At 46.7% G+C, this 20,806-nt stretch overlaps 1 protein-coding gene across 5 annotated transcripts in view; it reads left to right on the top strand.

Moving 5' to 3' along the window:
- The first annotated feature begins 3,714 nt into the window (after nucleotides 1–3,714).
- The window catches only part of pak4 (p21 protein (Cdc42/Rac)-activated kinase 4), a 28,076-nt gene continuing 10,984 nt past the window's right edge, over nucleotides 3,715–20,806 (top strand). Inside the window, exon 1 of one of the 5 annotated variants that reach the window (XM_056611309.1) lies at nucleotides 3,715–3,849. The gene's annotated coding sequence lies outside the window, so the exon portion shown is untranslated. The other 4 variants (XM_056611313.1, XM_056611310.1, XM_056611308.1 and 1 more) reach the window with 4 other exon arrangements.

The raw sequence follows: 20,806 nt of genomic DNA, 5'->3' as shown, positions 1-20,806 counted from the left end.
TATCTTTCTGCAAAACGTTTTTTATCAATTCCAATCATAGCCATGGACGGATGACCCATTAGAAAGACCCGGCGCAAGCCCAGCGGCCTCCAAGAGTTTGACCTGAGCGGGAGGCATGGACTGACGGCGGCTCGAGGGTCCTCGCAGTCGAAGAGCGTATGAGTCATAGCCCCAGCAGAGCTTCGAAAGACCACTGCACCAGCCCCAGTGTGGACGGAGGTGAAGATGTGTGTTTCACGTGGCCCCGAGAGGCCTCGAGAGGCCGCTCAACCATTTGAATGGAGCGGCGTCTCGCTGCTGCAAGTTTAGGGCCTCTACGTAAACTTCTGAAGCTACATGCGTTTTTTCCACTCAGACCTGTGTGAAAGGGGCCTCCATAGTCTGAAAGCACCCTCCATCCAGTTGATCTTTGGGTTTGCATACATTTTGCCTTTTTTTTAAATAAATCAATAAATATATTTATATTTTTAGACGGTCCGTATTCTTTTCACCTTTAGTTATTATGTGATTTCTATATATTTTTAAGACATTATCAGCAGTCTGTATCATATCATATCATATTACATCATGAGATATTACATGAAACATGAAACATGAAATAGAGATTAAAATTGAATCTGAACCGTTATGTGTAATTACCATTTACAAACAGCCCTCTGTTGCGTTCAGCCTCCCCCAATGCCCTCCCTCAAACTGACAAATTACATTCAGTCAGACTCTGATCACGTTTATTTTGCATGTGTTTTGCCTCTAACAAATGGCGCTGTATGGTCTGAAACTGAATTATGTGATTATATTTGCTGTCCATTTTTAATCATATGGATACTCAAAATGACCTCTGACACTGACAGCAACGCGAGTACAGTGTTCGAATGCTGTTTCCCGTTTCCCCATACAGGCCGAATTTGTGGGAGACGTAGTAGTGTGTATTCGTGACCACAAGGGGTCAGTGTTGTATAGCGATAAACTTTGTATATGGCTAATGGAGAAAGTTCACGTTTCGGTTGATCGACGTTAATAAACTCTGGCCAGTGACCAACAAAGTATTGATCGTGTTGAACGATGAACATTCGATTAACAACATTTAAAGAACATCCAACAAAGTCATAACGTATTATTTTCAATCAACAATAAATACAACAAATATCTTAAAGACATACTTTATTCATAATACATACAATATTCACTGCTCCGTTATCCAAGTCCACTGTCCTAGAAAGCAGGAAAACTCTTTATATAATAGCCTACATTATTTAAATTAGATTAAATTCCACGTTTCCTCTTCCTTGAGCCTACCACTCCTCCTCATCATCATTGGCCAGGAGTTCCCTCAAGTCTACCCGTGTATCTTCCCAGTGAAAGTGTTTCATCTCTTGAACAGTGTTTTTACGCAGACCCCAGAACGTGTTAGAACCAGCCCCAGTAGAGCTGGACCGAGCCTGGCCCAGTCCGAACCACAACATCGGGCAGACTAACAGGGATTGATCCTCCTCCTCCTCCTCCTCCTCCTCCTCCTCCTCCTCCTCCTCCTCCTCCTCCACCTGTCCAAGGTCCTCTGTGTTGCTGAGGGGATTCTGGTAGCTCACTGTGTCCTTGTGTTTCCCTGCTGGTCCCTCCTCCAGGCTGATCCGGTCGGGCATTACCCTGCATGCATCTGGGGCGTTCCGACGACTGCTTCTCGCGTTCCAGAAAGTTCCCCTGAAGGCGTTGCTGTTGTGGCTACACAGCGGTACCACCAGCTCTCCTTCCTCCAGGAAGCCTTGGCTCCTGACCACGGTGGGCCTTCCTCCGACCGCAGCATGCAGCTCACTTTGTGGTACGCCACCGTGGGCCAGAGGTGGGGACAGCTGCCCGCAGGCCACAAGCGTACGATGTCCCGGCCGTGCGCCCAGCCAGAGACGCTTACGGGTCACGTACCTCCAGAGTCCGGCGGCGGGCCGGTCGGGTGTCTGCTGGTGTTCAGGAACAGCAGACGCCCGGGTGTGGTCGAAGTGCTGTCTGCTCCTCAGCCACAAGGACAGGAACCTCCTCCACACTAGCTTGGCCTGGCAGGGAATCCTGTCGGAGGCGGTGACATCGTCTCCTCCGTCGTCATCTGAGGTCTGCTCCTCTGCCTCCTCCTCTTCCCCCTCTTCCTCCTCTGCGTAGCGCCCAAGCCGTGGGAGTGGGTCTTGGAGTTTGAGATCCAGGCCGCTACCTCCTCCATGCTTTGTTTTGTCTCCGTCTCCGTAACGATAGAAGCTCCCCTGCCTGCGAGCTCCATCCATCTCTGCTTCTCCCATGTGACGGGCGATAGGGGTTGTGGATCACATGGTGCAGCGACCACAGACGGCCGGCCCCTCCCGCATCTGGCAGCTGGTCTGAGCCTAGGGGCTCCTTCTCATCCAGCCACTGTGAAGTGACCTGCACACTAATGTACCGACCAATCAGAACCCAATAACTCCCAGACTGATGCACTAACTGACAAACTACCTATCTGTCTGTCTGTCTGTCTGTCTGTCTGTCTGTCTGTCTGTCTGTCTGTCTGTCTGTCTGTCTGTCTGTCTGTCTGTCTGTCTGTCTGTCTGTCTGTCTGTCTGTCCGTCCGTCTGTCTGTCCGTCTGTCTGTCTGTCCGTCTGTCTGTCCGTCTGTCCGTCTGTCTGTCTATCAATCTATCTATCTATGACTGCCTGACTTACCGACTATCTAAATACCTAACTATAGCTTACTAATTGACTAACTAACCTGGGTCTTTCCAGAAAAAGGCCTGACAAATCAGACTGATGTGCAAAGTCAGGCCAGTGTCTGCCGTCGCCAGACACTTTCCCGGGCTCCATGCGATGGGAAACGATCAGAGATTCACTCATTGACTCGTACTGCTGTCCTACATCTCATCAGCTCAGGAAAAAAAAAGCCTTCTATTCTTAGAAGAGCAAAGTTACTCTTTCCACTGATGGCTGAGTTCTGTTTACAACGTTTTTGTAGGAACGAGAAATGAGGGAGAAAGGGGAATGGGGGGAGGGGCTTGTCAGTCATCATCAATCAGTGTCTAATAACAAATTGATTGGATTGATTTGACCCCCCGGAATGTGCTGAACTTTACGCCCCTATCCCTAGAGGGGGCTGCCTAGTTGCCCCTGTCCTGTCCAGTAACTGATCATTACGATGGCGTCTATCACTGACTGTCAGACACTAACAGTTTATATAAAAATTGACAACTATGATTCAAATTTGACCACTGTCCTTTCCTGTATATAGAGAGAGAGAGAGAGAGAGAGAGAGAGAGAGAGAGAGAGAGAGAGAGAGAGAGAGAGAGAGAGAGAGAGAGAGAGAGAGAGAGAGCGAGAGAGAGAGCGACAGAACAAGAGAGACGGATAGACATATAAAGAGAAATGAAGAAAGATTGTGTTTAGATACTTTCTTTATTACACCGTTTTTGATAAAGCATTTGACTGTTTAAGCAATATAAGAGAGAGAGAGAGAGAGAGAGAGAGAGAGAGAGAGAGAGAGAGAGAGAGAGAGAGAGAGAGAGAGAGAGAGAGAGAGAGAGAGAGAGAGAGAGAGAGAGAGAGAGAGAGAGACAGAGAGAGAGAGAGACAGGGAGAGAGAGACAGAGAGGTCGCTCCATGGATGCATAGGTTCACACAGGTCAACCAGCCAATCAGTGCAGGCTGTAGCCGCCTCGGTTGCCATGGTGCTCGAGTACGGGTCCCCGGATGTAGCGTTACCCAGTTCAACATGGCGACGGGAAAGTGAGACTTCGGCTTGTGTTAAACAGTTTGACTAAAGTTAGGATATATACAAAGGACCGACGGAGGACATTCACTCAAACCGGCGATACCACAAGCGTTTACGGAGGACTTTTTCGAGTGAGTCCCTGCATTTGATTATCGTTCATCCGCCCGGCGTGTGATTGTTGTGCTCTACTTGTGGCGCGTTGGAAGCGAAACTCTCGTATGTGAGTTTAGCCTCAGTGGCTAACTACGGCTAATATCAACTGCCGGGCTCTTAGTGCTTTTGTCCGGGCTGTTCAACACAGCCCGATATGTACTCCAAGTTTGGTTCATGACCCGCCGTATCGAGCTGGTGTTTCGGACGTGTGTCTGTGGTGCTAGTAGGAAGACATCAGTAAAGCTGGCTGATCTACCAGCCGTAGTGCCCGTGTTCCTCCTAAACCCTCTTAGCCGGCCAGACGGCTTAACGGGAAATCCGACAGCCAAGCCGGTTCGGGTAGCGCCTTTCTTTTGTCGTTTTGCCAGTAAGATTTGACTACCAACAAAAACAGTGTCTTTGTCTGCGCTAGTTCACTGACAGAGGTGTGGTAAGCGGTTTGCTGTACGAACAATTGGTGGACTATCTGAAGTCTGTGTGGTTGATCACACAGATCAGATCTACCATGTAATATTATCCCTTGGTTCTTTGACACTCATTCATAGCGCAGCATGTTTAAATCCCATGGCCATTATTGTGTTGGTGTTGCAATGCCATTAACGTTTAAGTATCATTAACAGCATTTGATCTGTTCTATTATCTGTGTATTCTCTATCGGTTTCTATCAGTTGATGTAGTCTCCTCCAATTTACTTTACACGGTTCGTGTGTGTGTTTGTGTGCACCCAATAGTGGATAGTGTGTGAGTGACACCGGACGGCGTCTACCAGTCAGCAAGGATATAGTGTCTGCACCCCAGACATTCCTTGAATGCCAGACTTTGAATGGGGGCGCAAACGCACACACCCCATACGTCCGTTAGTGGCTAGACCAATGCAGTTCTATTGCTGATTCATGGCAAGGAGCAGTCCCAAGCAGTATTTCTGACATTTAAGTCTACTACAGCAGCAGGTTTAGATGTATTACTAGTGTGACATAAGTGATGCGCTTATGACTCTATTTACCACAGGGGCCTGAATATAATTGTTGTACTTTGCAATTGAAAGGGAATGTCAGGGGTTTATGGTTGATCGCCGTAGTAAGGATGCTCGTTTCTTCTGACCAAAGGACTCAGATGGCCATGGTGTAGGGGGTGGAGTGCACAGCCCCTGGTGCCATGACATCAGAGGGTCTAATAGCCTGAGTCTGAAGCAGACGTCAGGGAGTGACATAATGGCTGTGATTGTATTGAAGGTCCTAGTATCCCATAGGTGGCAGCCAGCACGGTGTGCTAACCTCTTCTGTAGACACATTGTCACATTCTATTGATAGCCCCTGAATGTAACCTTCCCGGTTCTTCACAAGCCCATATTGTCATGTTTCAGGATGGTGATTTGTTTATGTGAATGTGCAATTGGGGTGGGCGTCACAGCCTAGTAGTTAAAGTCCCGGCAATATGTCCCAAGTTCGATCCCCAGTGCTGCAGTCATCCTTGAGCCAAGAAACCCTTAACCCTTGCTGCCTCTTAAAGACTTGTATCTGAAAAAAAAAAAGCTAAATTACTTAATAGTAACAGCAAGGCCCAGTTTCAAACCACTATGCAGTGGTGGGAAACCTCAAATGTTTCTCCCAAGATCTGGTTTCACAGGAGAATATGGCAGAGTCAGAACGGGGGAATGGAATGTGGGTGAGAGAGTCTGCACAGTTTGATTGGTGGTAGGGGGGGGGGAGGGGGAGATCAAAGCAGAAGGCCTTCATCCCTGTGATGGACAGGTAAGCCTGTGTGTTTATTGAGCGTTTGCAGAGAGCGTGGGAGCACTGCCGAGCTAAGCCAGGCCTCCAGCCGAGAGCCGGGCTGCCAGGCACAAAGCACGCACACCACCCAACACACACACACACACAATGCACACACACAGTGCACACACACAGTGCCCACATGACCATCAGTGATGAGAGTGCAAGGGGTTTGAGACCTGCTTATGTCCCATTAACACCTCACTGGGGGACGGTGAGAGGGAGTCCATGAAGTAGGGGGGGTCAGTGGTACCCTTGACTTTTTGTACTCTGTCATTGATTTTTGCAACTCATGGTTATATGCATGGATGTGCATGTTAGACACACACACACCCCCACACACACACACGCACCCACACACACTAGGATAAACAGAGCGAGATGCAGACCGTTTGATAAGATACGGTCGAGGTGTGAAATTGCAAGTAGGAGGCAGGGTCCCAACCAAACCAAACCGAAAGCCCTGGAGGACCCAGCTACCCCGGGTTATGATAACTACCCTGGAATGAGAGGAACAGGCGGTGCTTATTGTCTTACCAGCAGAAGTAACAAAGGTCTATTCAGGAATGAACACGGCAGCCGAGCGAGTATCAACAAGGTGCATGAGAACAGGAGCTCCAGCGCCCGCTGAAGACAAAGTTCAGCTCATAACCACAGTGAGCCCTTACCCTAACCCTCTTAAGGCGCAACAATGCGCACCGAGGCCTGCATTGTGTTGAATCCAGGTCAGTTTGCTTTGCCAAATACAAATACATGGATCTGGGGCCGGCCTGTTATCAATGCCATGTGTGTACAATAGCTTGGGTCTCACACCTGTTTGGCAGCGAAAGGCTAGCACTCCGCTCTAGCGTTTTCTGCCTAAATTGGTCATCGGTGGAATATCCCAGGTATAATTTAATCTGAGATTTATCCAATCTGAGAACTTTTCATTGGTCATTTTATCTGGCCTGTGAATGCCATGAATTGTCTGAAAGATGTAGACGGGCTGGAGTCATCGGAAAAATGTAAAGGCACCTCGCTATAATACTGACGGCAGTTTTATTATGTAATTGTTCAGAAGCATGTCAGCAAAAGGTGCTTTGTAGAGCGTTTCCTGCTCTGCTGGACCTCACTTGGGGATCAGTTTAAACCTCTGGGCCCCGCCCATTCTCCTTCTGTGCAGGATTTGGGAAGTCGATGACTGGATTTTCTTTCTATTTACTCAGAAAGCGAAAGGCAAGTCACGATACTCTACAGGTACGGGCAGAGCAGTTGGATCAGCTTCATTCACCGTTGGGGGGCGGGGGGGGGCTTGTTACGACCTTGTCTTTAACATAGTGATGGAGAGATAATTGTATCATTGATCAGAGGTACAGTTTGAAAGGCTTTTACTATCAAATTAATTCTATTCATTGTATTATTTGTTCCTCTGCCGTTTCCTTGGACGCGATTTATGTTTGGCATCTAAAGACGTAGAATTTGTTCAATCAATGTGGCACTATCAAGCCAGGACCTGTTCATCCTGGGAAAGTACAAGGATGTACCCCCCCCCCCCCCCCCTCGGTCTCATCTTCCATCGTCAACAGTCGCACGTACACATTCCCATTTCGATAAATTTCCCTCTAACCCACACATGTATGCATTGCACACTATTATCACACACACACACACACACACACACACACACACACACACACACACACACACACACACACAGCCCTCACCCTGGGAGCTGGCCTGGGTTCACCTTTGCTGATGTGCGGGGTGGTGACTTTGTACTGCGAGGAGAAGCATGTAGAAGGCCTGTCTGTTGTATTGTTTACATTCTTCATTGGCCCAGCGCTGGAACGTTCTGGGTGACAGGAGGCAAAGTTTGGCAGTGAATGGCTGGAGGACCTGAAGCCATCATGCACATTCAGGACTAAAAGCGGAGCACTCCCATCGGCTTTGAACCGTGTGTCCTCGTATCGGCGGTAGCCGGGGGAAATGTGCACACAGTGTTTTTGCGGGTAAATGTTTTCTTAATGAAGCATGCTACTTAGGGGTGCAAATTATCGAGTAATTCATTAATCGATAGTTGTTTCATCTTACCGATCGATGATCGATTGATTGATAAGCGGCAATTCTTCGGAGAAGCTGAATTTCCTTCTGAATGTGACACATTTAGGTGGTAATTCAACGAAGTCGTTTAGTTGTTGTACTTTAAAATACTTCCACATATTGTGCATTTGGCGTCTTTGTCGTCATCAACCAACTTAAAGTGGCTCCATACTGCACTCCGTTTTGCCCTCTTCATCATGTCAGTGTCCCGCTTTTCGTTTGTCTTGCCCTGCTTCGCTTGTGTTCCCGCTTGTGTTCCCGCGTGTGCATCAAGTACGTCTGGCGTCAAGCGCGCCCTCACGTGGACGGTTGGGGAATTACGGGTTAAAAATGCGATTAATTGCAAGTAATTTATTTTAATCGAGTAATCTCTTATCGACAATTAATCGATAATCGATTAATTGTTTGCATCCCTAATGCTACTACAAAAATGCAGCATGCCTCATTAGCCACACATCACACACAGCAGCCCCGGTCAGAGAGCGCGACGCAGGTGCTGGTGGGAAATGTGGTGTTTGTAGCTTGGTCGGGATGTGTCTTTATTTGGGTGGGAATGGGGGTTTTCTGTTGAAAAAAAATTGGGCACTCTCTCACCCCGAACCGCTGGAGTTGTTGTGCAGGCAGTGACGACCTGTCTGATGACCTGCGGGCAGGGATGGCTGGGGTCTGTGACGCAGAGTCAGCCTGTAATGAGGGGTTGGCCTCCGTGCATGCAGCAGTTAGTCAACCAAAACAGTTCCTCCATGGCTCCTGTGTTTGTCTTTAAACTGCTGTACAGCGGTGTGACGTGGCGCTACCTAAGTGTTTGTGCAGTGGTGTTTGTGTGCTGTTTAGTTTGTGTCCGAAGGGATATTATTATCGTGCTGCTTTCAAAAAGGAGGGCGACATTTTACGACACATACCCCCCCCCTACTTATTTTTTAGCTCGTACTCCTATTTGAGTATCAGGATGACAGTGAGGTAATTATTACTAAATGACGGTATTGTTTTAGTTACGGTGAGAAAATGGCGTGGACTGCAATTTACAAGATACTACACAGAACAGCGTTTTTAAAGATGCGCCTGCCCTCCTACTGCACCTTTGTTTTCCTATGGTACCTAACTAAATGTCCAACAATGACAAAAAGCCCATTTTTGCATTGAAGAGACAACAATAAAAGAATAATAAAAATGAAATGTAAGCCCAGCCTCATCTGTTGCGTCGCTGTTTTTATCTTTTTGGGTTCCAGATGCACTTTGAATGTGTTTTTAGGAACACGTTTGACTTGACGTCAGTTGCCAAGGCAACTGAATCATTCCAGAAACTTTTTGGAATGATTCTACATATTTGCTCACACCCTGGCCTAGTAATATAAAACCTCCCCATCATTGCCCTAAAACAAGAACACAAGATGAGTAGCTTCAGTGTTAACGTAGACATGTTAGAAACCAACAGGTCCAGCCACATAGTGCTGTATCATCTCCTTTGATACTTTCTGTTATATCCTGTTATGCATTCCGGGGCAGTTGACACAGTTTCATAAAGGAAGGGATCCTGGTGCCCATATGTATTTTAGAAAGCAACGCATTGTTTTCTGCATCTGTGTGCTCTCACAGACTCATTTATCAGTGACCTTTCAACATTCCATAACCTACTCCTGGAAGTGGACCCTGATTGGCTGCGGCTCTGCAGGCATTGTTTGAACCGGGCCTCGGGATTGGTCAGTTGGTGCCCACGTTTGATGTGTCCAGTGGACCTGTTGATTCTGCGTTCTCCTGGCCCTTGAGAGGAATGTCAACACTATAGGCTTCGTAACCCAGCTGCAGAGGTCTGTAAGTAAGATAAACACTTAAATACAACACAGGTCAAAACAGGCTAATCTGTTGTCTTTTACAGAGCTCACACAGATTTATAAACAAATGTATTGTTGTTAATAATCCAAAACAAATGTAAACAAACCGCTGGATTCTGCGGCTGGCTCAAATGCTTCTGAATGGGAATCTTGGCGTTGGGTTGATTTGTTGACAGGCTGATAAGGGGATAATCAGAGCTGATATTTGATTAGGTGTGGAATACTGTAGCCTGTATAATATCCACACTCCGATTAAGCTCTTATGCCTGCTGGTTGACCTCTAGTGCTTTTGGACTGTAGATTTACACACTCCACAATGTTTCCCTTGTGTTCCAGTGAATTGTGTCAGATTATTTCGTATCCTGCTTGCACCCTTGACTGGGGATGTCTGTAAGCCTGCAAAATTGGCATTGGCACGTTATCATGGAAACCAACATGTTTGTCACTAGCTTAGGCTAAAATGAAAAATTAGTGGGTGTTTTGGTGCTGGGGAAGTGAGTGTACCACCTCCTCCCCAAAAAGGTTGTGAGGCAGTCATCCATACTCCCTGTCCTTCTCATTCAAGAAGCCCATCCCCTTATCTGCATTGCTTTACATTTTACAGCCGGTCTTATCTGTAGACATTGTTCGGATTTTCGCCTTGGCTGGATTATAAAATAGGTGCATTTGTTGTGATTTTTTTTTTTTACCTTCTCTTTTGTTTGGCCTCCCCATCGCGGTCGGTCCCCTCTATGACCTCTTCTGCCATCGTCTAGCGTCAGCGGGGGTATTAGCAAGCGCATGTGGAATCTCACAATGGTCCGTCCTAATCATACGGTTATTAATAGCATTAGCTTGAACTCCGATGTGTCACTGCTGCTAACAGGGGGGTGGGGGGGTGTGTGGCTTTTGTGTCATGTGTTGGTAGATTAATTCTGAAATAGAATTGACTCAGTCTCTCGAAAACATGCAATAGGCCTACAGGAGATTGCGGTCATAGATGGCCTTTAAGACAGCAACGGTGCTCAAAGTTTAACAAGGGGCCACAGCCAGGAAGATTTACTATCAAAAACATTTACAGCAGCACTGGCTGAAACATGGCAAGCCATATTCCCACACTAGCATAATAACACTGTAGCATAGATGCTATTTTCGGTCAAAATAAGGCAATGTAGAAACATGCACCTCACCTACTGTCCTCACCATCATCAGGTGAAGGTGAGGTCATGTTGTGACGGTAACGGAGTACTCGATGCCGGTTGATTTAATTTGTAGTTCAATGAGAATTAGTCTTATTAATAAGACCAATGGCAAGCCTGTCACAGAACAAAATATAAGATAAGAATGAGTAAATGTTGACACCTTGGAAAAAAATGGGACCGTCGACATCGAGGGGTGAGCGGGGAAAGGGACTGGTGGTCGACCGGTGTCGACCCCCGGCCTCCACGCATGCGTTTTCATGCAGCTGTAACATGGGGTGTATACAAATACACACATACACACACGTTGACTGCTCAAGTAAAGTTCAGGGGCGTGCCGCGTGACACCCTTTTCTCTCCCTCGCTCCTTTCCCGGTGACGTCATGATACTGGGCCGCCGTTGCTGAAACCATAGGAATGCGACACACTTCATGTATCGGAGAACTCTTTTAATGTTGCCTTGTTCAATGCTGGCAGGTTAAGGGCTAAAATATGCCGCGTGCGACTGGTCGCTTAATGACTTTTGCAAGGCACTCGTAACACTCGGTTTATTAATCCAGGAAATAACTTTTGTTAAGCTGTCTACTTTGTGGCTGCCTCTCTCTTCTGTGTGTGGCTGAGCGGGCTCGGGCTGGAGCCGTGCCCCAGTCGGTGGATTGTGGTTGCTCTCCCATGACCGCTCGCGACATGACATCAGGTGGATTGTTTCGTTTGTTTGGGTAAACAAGGAAGTGTTTAACGTAAGTATCTGATAAATATGCACGCGTACAGTTTCGCCGCCTAGTACTTTGGAGCGTAGTTTGCCATTTCCAAGAAATGTAATAACCGGAATTGGAGGGTGACATTCCCAACGCTTGTATACTGTCGATCTCATCCGTGCTTCCAATTGAGGACGACTCAAGCAGTGGCTACAACTACATCTTTGTTCTGAAAAGAAACTCGCACAGCCAGGATTAACTGCCAGACAAAATGCATAATAAGGTGATTGTTTATGGGGTCGAGTACAGAGCCCCTGTTTGCACCAGCACGGGGGAATATCCGTTTCGAACAGGGTGTCCTCCTGTTCGATTCCCCGCTGCCTGCCTTGCCACTCAAACCTGTTGAGACGTGGACAACGGTAACAGCTGCGATGGCTCTGCAACACACCACCGACATGTGTCGCGGACATATGTCGAGGGCCTGGCGTTCATATAGATTAACCAACCCATCCCACTTGGTCACTTAAATGGTCTTAGTGTTAGTGGTGAGGTACAGGCTACTTTTCGCCCATACAAATGCTTATTGTTCTCCAATAGTGTACACTACGGGACGAGCGCTTTGAAGTGCGTGCTATAACTTTGTTTACAACTGGTGACTGACTCTCATGGTGTAAGAGGCATGATTTTCTAATTATAATTTCCCATTTGCGTTTTGGGTTTTGTTTTACAATGGGCTGTGCTGTGCTGTGGAACCCGTGTTGGTTCCCTTTGTGGGAACAATGGTGTTGTTCTTGTTGGTCGCATGAGCTTCTACGTGTGAGGCGGGGGAACCCATGGCCTGAGATTGATCTATTGTGTGGATGTAGACTTTGACTGCTCTTTGAGGCATGGGAACCCGATGCTTGTGCTATGCGTAGGAGCGAAGGTCCCTATCTTGCCCCCCTTAATTCGCTGTAATGGCTGACAGATGTAACCCTGCCCACTCACGATATCAATGCTACAACAGGATGGGTTGTTCTGAACTCGCTCACACGGTTGTCCTGACCGTCAAGGACAATGGAAGTTTGCCGAGAACTTGTGCATGACTCTGTGTGTTTGTGTGTGTGTGTGGTGTTTGGTGTGTGTGTGTGTGTGGTGACTAACTGCCAATAATTATCACCTCAGAGATGGTGTGTCCAGATAACATTGAGAATAACATGTTGAATTGTCACATGACCTCCATAGTGAGTTCTTTCCTTAGTGGAGATTACATCAGGAAAAGGGCACTTTGCATTTTCAGGCATAGGGGCAAGCTAAGTCCTGTGTGGTTATTTTTCCTTCTTTCTTGTTACCACCCCATTTGATGATTGCTGACAATCAGTTGACTTTTCATGACTAGAGCTCTCATTAAGACGGAGGGGCAGGGAAAGGCATGGCCCAGTCAGTTGGATCAGGCCTTGTCTTTTGTTACTTTGTTTGGCTGAAATCCAACCATCATTTCGCTCCATGGAGAAATATAATTAGCTGTGTGGATGTTTTCTACCTTACTGCTCATTGCTAAATTTCCAGATGAAAACAACCAATTCTGATTGGCAGCCAACTACCTCCACATCTCTTCAGTTAAAAACACATTTTGTAGCTATTGGGTCACAAATTTGCAAATGTGAACTTAAAACGTTAAGAAATGTATTGTCAGAAAAGGACAGAATCCACCCATCCTCACTCAGAACGTTGCATTAAGCCAAAAATCCTACTTTATTTTTCTCAACATGACATGTTGAATACATAAATATAACTTAAACGCTCCTTAGAGAAAGTGTGCTGTCTGTTCTATTTTAGACAGTCAGCTGTTAGTTGTGGCAGTTGTCTGCAATACTATCACTTGAGTGCATAAATAAAGGGGTGACCTGTCTCCTGGCTTGGCCTGTGAACTTTGACCTGTAGGTCTTGGCCAGATGACCGGAGATAAGAGGAAGGATTACACAGGCCAGATGAGCTGTCTAATTGGTTCTTGTATCCTTCCAAAACCACATGTGGTGCATGTGCGGCTCCTTGAGCAGATAATGAGTTGATAAGAAGCCAAATATCCCATAGGATGAATCACATGCCTGTTTTAATAAACTGGCCTATTACCGCTTGGATGAATGCTAAAGAATTCATTTGAAACCATTCACCGGTTTATGTGAGTGGCTCGTACTGTTATGTCACCGTCATTCTCGTTGACTTTACATTACACTAAGTCAACATTAACATATTGTTTTCGTCAGCTAGGCCTCTGAACTTGAACTCTCCCCATACCCGATGCAGCAAGAGATGTGTAATGCAAGCAAGGCCCTGGCAGGGCTTTCACGTGATGCTAAGCCCCTCCCTCCCTGGTGTTTGTTGAACTTGAATGAGCCAGAATTTCTGCAGTGGACCCAAAGCCCTCGCTAAGCAGCCCGTCTCAAACACTCGGCTCTGTTGTTTAGAGTCGTAGTCGGGAACACGTTGAAAACTGCTGCCTTGGCTGTAAAGTACCTTTCCCGACCGTGGATACCGAAACAGCTGTTTGATATGGGTGTTTTTTGATATTTTTGCTCTTTTGCGCTGTAACACGATATAGAAATACTCTTTTCGGATCCACCCTGGTCATTGTGATTAAGGGAAGATCTAAAACCGATCGCCTGGCCCATATCGATTCAATTTATTTTCTCTTGGTCTTTCCCTTTTATCTGACAGCAGAAATGCTTCCCCTTAGTGAGCTATGTGTGGTATGCTTGGCTGGTTCAACAGGCAGAAATTCATTAGTGCTGTGGGGAGTTATGTTAAGCTGATACTTTGCATTGAAAGTGATGAATTCCCCTGTCACTTTATCACCACATACTAGAGGAAGTTAAATGTTTTTTTAATAAAGAGGGCAGGAGAGCTTTACTTGCTAAATATCCATAATATTTGGCTGATTTATTATACCTACATTGAATAACTTTTTCACTGGAGCATCAGAATTCAGAGAATTCAGGCTTGATAAGAAATCACCTAAAACGATGATTATTTTAATAAAATGATCAACTAAAGTGACCGCTACAGATAAAGGTTACACAGTGAAGGTTGGAGTGTGTCGTGTGTTTCAGGATGGGATCCGCCACCTATATCTGATCCGGGAGATCTCTGGCTTTTAACAAATTTGGTACAGTAGGTATTGTTGTCTGTATTCAGCCCAGCTCCTTTAGGGGAAGGAGAGTATTCCCTGGAGGCTTGAACGTGGCCCACAGTCTCTGATTTGGGTCGTTCAAGTTCTGCAGGTGGTTTATTATACCTACATTAAATAACTTTTTCACTGGAGCATCAGAATTCAGAATTCAGAGAATTCAGGCTTGATAAGAAATCATCTAAAACGATGATTATTTTAATAAAGTGATCAACTAAAGTGACCGCTACAGATAAAGGTTACACAGTGAAGGTTGGAGTGTGTCGTGTGTTTCAGGATGGGATCCGCCACCTATATCTGATCCGGGAGATCTCTGGCTTTTAACAAATTTGGTACAGTAGGTATTGTTGTCTGTATTCAGCCCAGCTCCTTTAGGGGAAGGAGAGTATTCCCTGGAGGCTTGAACGTGGCCCACAGTCTCTGATTTGGGTCGTTCAAGTTCTGCAGGCATCACATCCAAGCTTAACATGCAAGCAAGGAGAAGCCGTGCATGTACCTCACATCTTAACGTGTTCACTGTCGATTTCTAAGACGCGTGCTGGGCAGAGAACAGCAAAATATGTTAAGTCAGCTTTCTCGGTCGGATCAGTGTTCTTGGAAGCTGTTATGTTGTACTTATTGGATTTTTGGATTTATTTATAGCTTTTAACCTTGATTACTTCTCCTTTCACATATTTATGTATTTTCTAACCTTTTCCATTGTTGTGGAACATACTTTAGACTATGAGGTTCACGTGCCATAAAAAACCTCCATGTATCTGAAAACCATGGTTAATGCAGCAAAAAAGGTCTTTATCTCTATTGTCCATCTTATTTATCCATAGCACACATCTGTCCCGTGGTTCATGCCATTACTACAGAATAGTTAAGGGCCCACTGTTTGTTTTCCTTTAGGCAACCCAAATTATGCTGCTGCTAAAGAAGGCCCATTCATGTTTTATTCATTGGACTGAAATACTTTTGGATGTTCCCCATTGAGGTTTAATGCCAATCGGGATGTTACCACATCAGGCGTTTTCCTTTTCACGCTTGGATTCTCTGTTCTCAAACTGAACCCAAGTATTTGCTATGGCCTTTTCCCCCCCCCCCTGATCTTTTAAAATCGTTCAATCTTCGGAAGCCTGACTAGTCAGCGAGAGGGTTGTTCCAAAGAGCTAGGCGTTTCTCTCCCAGTCTGCGGTGTCCTCCCTGGGCCTACGGGGAGTGGTGTGTTGGCCGGTAAGGACAGTTCATTAAGTCGTTAACGCAGACTAGCCAGGAGGGGAGGCACCGGGAACACTGGCAAAAAGTTCATTTCCTGGCCCCCGACCACGCCTCTGTAACGCCCCCCCCCCCCCCCCCCCCTCGCGGTGTGGGGCCTGAGCATCTCTCTCTCTGACGGGGGACCACCCATGTGCTTCACTCGGGCCGGGCCGGTTCCCGGTTCACGTCCCAGAAGCCACCAGGCTGCCCCACCCCCCCCCCCACCCCCCTGTCTCCCCCTGACAGGCCGGGCTCTCTGCCCGCTCAGCCACCCATACAGTCTCTCCCCAGGAGGAATGCAGGGACACACGGCCAGGGCAAGGGGAGGAAGAGATAATGGAGGGAGTCATCAGAGAGGGAGACGGGGAGCTTGATGAGGGGGGAGTGAGAGGTAATGGAGAGGGGAGGTGAGAGAGGAACCAGACGGAGCGAGCAGCCAGACGGAGAGAGCCAGGGAGCATGATAAGGGCGAGACTGGAGGGACGCATGGAGATAATGGAGCGGCGTTGGTGGAGAGTCATCACAGGGAGAGAGACATCAAGTGATAATGGGGATGGGAGAGAGACATCCAGAGATAATGGGGATGGGAGAGAGACATCCAGAGATAATGGGGATGGGAGAGAGACATCCAGAGATAATGGGGATGGGAGAGAGACATCCAGAGATAATGGGGATGGGATGGGAGAGAGACATCGGAGGAAGAGAGACATTGAGAGAAAATGGGAATGGTATCAGGGGAGAGAGACACAGAGCACGTTAGGGGAGAGAGAGTGGGGAGTGGGAGAGAGACAAATAAAGGGATGGTGTGTGTGTATGTGTACACAGTTGAACATGGGAGTGTCATTGTCTTTTACCTCCAGGCTTGCAACATGCCCTGTGAGATTACCCAGCTCAAGAATTAATCAGCAACAGTTAGAAACGCATTAGTAGTACTAGTACACCAACACAGCAGCTGCTGCCCTGCTGCTGAATCAATGGCAAACGTGTTTTCACAACACTTAAGATAATACGCTCTTTACATTCGATTTGTCTTGACACGCAGCCAACCGTCTCCAGTCCACGGGCTCCCGGGTGTTGAATCTGTGCTGCTTTAAAACACACAGGGCTCTTCTGGAAAACACTGAGTCCATAGCGAGAGGGGGTACGCTATGAAGACAAACAGAAGGTTCCCCAGTGAGGTCCCATCTGACTCTGTTTAGGTGGAGCAGCTCTCCCCAGCTCAGTGCTGTTGCTCCAGGGCACAGTCAACCTGCGTCTCATGTAGGAGCAGGGAATCTGCGCATTGAGCTCTCCAAACAATAGGAAATGGCTCGGGCCGAGCAATATATGGCAGTAATCCCGTTGTGGGTCCCAGCGGTGCTTTAAACCACCACCTGGTGCATGCGGTTCATGCAGGACATGATGCTGGACTTTCAGGCTGCATTGTTGCTTTCGGTTTATCCATTAATGTATTATTTATTATTGTTTCATTATTTCATATTTCAAGGCTATAGTTGTATCATTTGTTTACTTCAATATCACGTGTGGTCTCTCTCGGTCTCTCTCGGTCTCTCTCGGTCTCAGTCTCTCTCTGTCTGTCTCTCCCTCTCTGTCTCTCTCTGTCTCTCCCTCTCCCTTCGGTGTCTCTCTTTCTTTCTTTCTTTCTTTCTTTCTTTCTTTCTTTCTTTCTTTCTTTCTTTCTTTTTCTTTCTCCCTCCCACACCTGTTGCCTCCCCCGCCCTCCCCCCCTGTCAGTCTCCGTTAGTGGACTTCCTATTAGGGAGAGTGATGTTTCCTGGCTGTGGCCTGAGGCTTCCTGGGAATGGATTAGTAGGCGTGTCTGTACACCTGCTTTGAATGTAAATCACCCAGTGTCACGCCCAATGCCTGGAGAGGTCACTGTGTGTGTGTGTGTGTCTGCCTGTCACTCTGTGGGTGTTTCCGTCAGGGTCAGCAGGAGAACACATGTTGTACTCTTAAGGCCAGGCTCTATAGCTGTTAGAAAGAAAAAGCTTGTAAACCCCCTTTAATAACAATGACATTATGGCACAAAAACAAGGATTCATATTTGTTTCATTTGACATGATAAACCTGGACTGACGCCCAGTTTATTGAGCGATGTCCCTTGGAGCACCACTCCAGTACTCAGGGATGAAAAAGCTCTTCACTCCATCCGGGACGGTTTCCATATCCCTGCCTGTCTGAACGTATACAAACACAGCAGAGCCAAGGAAACAAACACGAGCTGTAGCACTAGTCGCGAACTAGCTGGGCTGATATTGGTGTCGCCATGATTATCTTGATGTACACACCAAAAGACTATACTCTATAGCAGGGGTCACCAACACCGTGCCACCATGGCGCCCGCAAGGACCACATGAGGTGCCCGCAGGCCTGTTCTAAAAATAGCACTACTCATTCTTGAACAACTCTTTCCCACCTTTTTTTAAGTCATTGTTGATAATTATTGTGAGAAATCATTAACATGACTTAATTAATTAACATGTCTTCACATAGATGAGTATCATTAATAGTAATATATAACTAAAGGCAAACCGAGCAAATTTGTTATTTCAGAAGAGTGTATAGAACTGGGTGCCCTTCGTATGACTCAGTGCCCGTGAAGTAGCTCTCAGGTTCAAAAAGGTTGGTGACTCCTGCTCTATAGACTATCGACCAGAGAAGCTCTGGGGTTCAGGTGTGTGTCGCTGGCCTCCCCTCTGGGCCAGCTCCTCTCCCCTACGAGCTATGGGAACGGTGGTGTTTGTTGGGTCTGCGTCGCACCTGCACAACCGTTTCTCCCCCCGCCCCCCCTGCTGCCTCTCGGATACCGGTGAAAGCCGGCAGCATGCCGCTAGCCGCAGTTCTCGCTCCACGGTGAAGTCTTCTTCTCCTTATTCCTTGACTCCTGACTGATTTAGCATGTGTAATCACTTCCCTGTGTCTTCAGCGAGGCAGTGCAGCCCATCGAGCCAATAGCAGGGCTGAGCGTAGGGGGGGGGGGGTGTACTGTGAGATTTATCTCTGTGCTCTGTGAAGACTGAGAGTCCTCGGGGACACATCTGGTAGCTCGCACTAGTCCACACCACATATGTTTTTAGCTCTTTATTGTTTCAGAGCTTCACCTCACGGTGGGAGTGTCGGGATGAATCCCAACATACACGGTGGGAATGTAGCGTGTTGTAGTGGGTGATTGACTTTTAGGGTATGGTTTTAGAGTTGGATATAGCAATGCATAGGGCAGTCTACTTCTACTTCTTCTCTAAGTATGAAAAACTACTGGTTTTGGTATTTTTGTGTTTAACAAAAGTTAAGGTCAAGTAAAGACATTTATTACACCCTGTGTGAATATAAGTTGACACCTTATTCTGTTACTCTTCTCTAATGACTAGAGTGTACTGTGGACCATCAATTTATATTTTATGCGAACGTGTGTGATAGCCCACAATCTGATGTATATATATTCAGATTTCGCCGCACCTACACTTGATGACATCGGGGTTTAATGTTACGACCGGAGCGTGTTGTTATGGTGGAGCCGGAGAGCGGCCATCTTGGTGGAGCGCCTTGTTATTCCGGGCCTCCACACGGGGAGTTCTGTTGCTCTCTGACAGCCCTGAATGTGTTTAATAACACACCCATATCTGATCTGGGACTGAAAAACAGGCCAGCACCACCCTGTACTCCCCTCTCTCAACCACTCCCCCAACCCCCTGACCTCTCATAACTGAAACATGTGATGGATTATATGTGTGGTTGAAACTCTTGTCCAGCCACTTGGATTCATGCATTTCAGAGGAAAAGTGATTATGGCTCAGTCAGAAGTTGTGGTGTATTGCTCTGGTTTATGTAAGGGTGTGTTTGGTGGTTTAGGGCTGTCAACTAATGGAGCCAAATATGGGGTAATGGGGAACAATTTTAGTTTTATGACTAGCATAGATCCTATAACATTCATTTTTTGTTCGTTGTGTTGTATTCGACTGAATCTTGGTGAAAGTGTAGGCACACACCACCAGAAATAGCTGAGTGTAGACATTGGGAATAGTAATTTACAACCAATACCACACCTAGTCTAAATGAAACATGTTTGTTGAAGGTCCTTGGTGTAGTTGCCCCCGACTAAATGGGAAAGTGCAAAGCATCTTCCAACACACGCTCACTTCCTGTAATTCAGCTTATTCCTCCATCTTGTGTCTTTAAAAAACTTGGTTATGCAGTCCAGTAAAATGCCGAACACTAGACCAGAAGAGAGTCCAGTACACTAGAGGAAGCTGTGTGGTGCTGGAGGGAGTGGATTCCTCCATTCTGCTCCAGGGGGTGCCAGGCCCGATCCGGAAGCTCCTCCGCGGGCACAACACCTGTTGCGTGTCCCTGTGGGAGTCTGGAAGAAGCTCTTTGCGGCTTCCAATTAGCTCCACACCACTGTTTACCTGGAGGTCAGCCGCCAGCGTTGGTTGATAATGGTGTTTCTGTGTCACACTGAATCATAGGAAACGTCTGGTCAAATGTGTTAGTCATGTGTGGCAATGCAGCCTGTAATCCTAAAGCATTGGCATTATACTGTATAACCATTAACAACTCCCTGAGTCATTTATAATCATTAGTCAAAGAAACATAGTCCTTTTTTTGCTTGTTGCCAGACAAGAGGCTAGAAGTTAGTCTTGCTCTGGGTTCAGGGAGTCGGTGGACATAAGGGTTTTAACCTAGTCTAGGGCTGGGCGATTCATCGAATTTCGATCTCGGCGTCAAACGATCACAAAATTAACATAACCGAGTTTTCTGTTTTTTTTTTAATGTTTTATAGAAGGTGCAGAACAGCTGGATATATATCTGTACATTATTTTAGATTTGAACATATTCTTTCTGACCATTTTGTGCCGTTTTTTTAAGGCGAAATTTCAAAGTTCTCATTTACAAAGTGTTTTTGAGAGAGACATGCTGAATAAATGCATCATGTTTTCAAACTCAAAAAATAAGCGTCTGATTAAT

This window comes from Gadus chalcogrammus, chromosome 16, assembly GCF_026213295.1.
Source record: "Gadus chalcogrammus isolate NIFS_2021 chromosome 16, NIFS_Gcha_1.0, whole genome shotgun sequence".
NCBI classification, from domain to species: Eukaryota; Metazoa; Chordata; class Actinopteri; order Gadiformes; family Gadidae; genus Gadus; species Gadus chalcogrammus.
This window is presented reverse-complemented; position numbering and strand designations above follow the sequence as displayed.